Source organism: Echinops telfairi, unplaced genomic scaffold (genome assembly GCF_000313985.2).
Source record: "Echinops telfairi isolate 266 unplaced genomic scaffold, ASM31398v2 ScPeMD7_7475;HRSCAF=8513, whole genome shotgun sequence".
NCBI classification, from domain to species: Eukaryota; Metazoa; Chordata; class Mammalia; order Afrosoricida; family Tenrecidae; genus Echinops; species Echinops telfairi.
Genome location: NW_022111379.1, coordinates 7,916,575 through 7,918,820, shown reverse-complemented (window position 1 = coordinate 7,918,820; position 2,246 = coordinate 7,916,575).

Sequence of the window (2,246 nt, the reverse complement as noted above, 5' to 3'; positions counted from 1 at the left end):
TTTAAAAAAAAGAATTATAGTCTCGGAAACCCACAGGGGCAGTTCTACCTTATCCCACAGGGTCACGAAGAGTCAGGATGGATTCGATGGCGGTGAGTTCAGTTTGGTTCCATCGAGGGGCAGGAGAAGTGGGGCTGGTCTGTGAAATCCTGAGAAGCCGCCCTCCCGAGTGTCCTGTGGCCGCGATCAGAAAGGCACGGCTGCTCCCCAGGAGAGCGGCTGTCTTTCCCTTGGCCTTCAGCTGCTCCTGCACCAGCACAAGGGGCTTCACTCCTCCGTCACAGCAGGAAGACAGGCAGTCTTTCACTCAAGGAGGCATCCCTCGCAAGCTCAAATGGAAGTTTCACGGGCATGCTTTCATGTCCGTGGGCAGACTTGTTGTTTCTTCTCCCTCCTGAATAAGCATCCAGCGTAGAGAACATATGGATTTTACTTAGTTGGATGTTTGAGTCACAATATCAGATTTTTTTTCACTTTCTCGATCATGCTTAAATACAACTGAGTCTTTATCGTATGCCGTGGGGGAAGACTTCTCATGGTCACTTTTATTTTTCCTTTAGCCTCGTCATGAAGTACAGGGGCTTTGTCTCTCCCCTCACCCTACTGACATCGCTGCCTCCCAGGCTGCTGTCCTTCCAGGTTACTCGCTAGAGTCCCCTAGAGCTCCCCTCCCCTCTCTGACCACGCCCAGCTGAAGCTCTGCATGCGTACTCTGTCCTTGATCATCTCTCCCCACACCAAAGTGTTATCTCAAGGTTTCTCAAAGCACTGTCTGCACCTTGTGTCTTCAAACTGGCTGGGTAGCCTGATTAGCAAATAGCTGGGCCTGCTGAACCCAGGAGGCTGAGAAGCAATCAGACTTGAGGCTAGAAGGACAATGACTTTAAACTTGGCCAGAAGAAGAGCCACCTGGCTACTATTCTCCCTTCCCTCCAGTCAACCCAATGCTGGGTGGGCCAGTACTTGGGACAGGGCTCCCACTGGCACCAGGTGGTTTCCCAGCATGCCTTTTGGGAAAGCTCCTGGCAGCATCACTTGAAGAAAGAGCCAGGCCAAAATACCCAGTATCTTCTCTCCTTGCCTGATATGGTGCCAGAGCACCCTCTACTTCAACCACCTCCACTGAAGACGATGAGAGTCCCTCGCTGTGGACACTGCTCCAGATGGAGAACCTGAGTGAGATGGATGGACACAGTAGTGGACTCAATTACAGTCATTGTGAGGATGGTGCATGTGGTAGTTACATCATCTCGTATCCATTTAAGGATTAGGAGTGTAGGGGTGGAGTCTAATCTGTCAATCAGGATATAGCCAATGAGGCCTCTGTGTGGGCCTTCTCCTAAGAATTCTGGGAACTCCTGTTTTTCCTCCTTGGAAGCAGGAGACACTCTCTTGGCTCACTCCCTGCGAGACTTCTCTGTGGAGAAGACAGTTGGAGAGAGGCTGATGGAGCCAGACGTCTGGATCAGGTGGATCCAGTGGTGGCATATGCATCTCAGTGCTGGCAGGGGTCTCCACATGGCTTCTCCAGCTCTGAGGCGCTGGCTGCCATCAGCCTGTCTCCATGTGGCTTGTCAACAAGAAAGTCTCACAGGGACTGAGCGTGTGTCCCGCCTCCAGAAAGCTATTGATCTCCTAAGCGCCTCCAAATGAGGTCATCAAGCTGTGACCTGATTGACAGACTAGATTCCACCCCTTCACTCTGAATCCTCAAATCGACACCAGATTATGTAACTACCATAGCATCCTCTGGGACTTTATTATTACTCTGAGCGTACATTCTATTATCAGGTGGCTTTGATCACCTGATCATAGTTACCTGAAATCAGTGTCCCTGTAAAGCTCACTCAGGGATCGAGCTCTGCTCTGTTGGGTTTTACAAACCAAGTTCCTCTACTTGACATCAACCTTTTCAAGGTTTTTTGAAACCTGACAATTCTAGCACTAAATATAATTCTCCAGGTCAGTCAGACCAAAGGGGGCAGAATCGTTGTGAAGGTCTTTCCAATGTCCCAAACCAAGAAAGGACTAATATCTAGAACATTCTGGGAACTCTTGAAAATGATCATTAAGAAGCTAGGCATCCCAGTAAAGCAATGGACAAATGGCAAAGACCGATTTACATAGGCAGGAGCTTAAGAAGCTGTGCTAAGGAGCATTTGAAGAGATGCTCATGATGCATTCGCAATCAAAAAATACAATTAGAAACAACAATGAGCTATTGTTCCATACTTGTTAGAATGGCC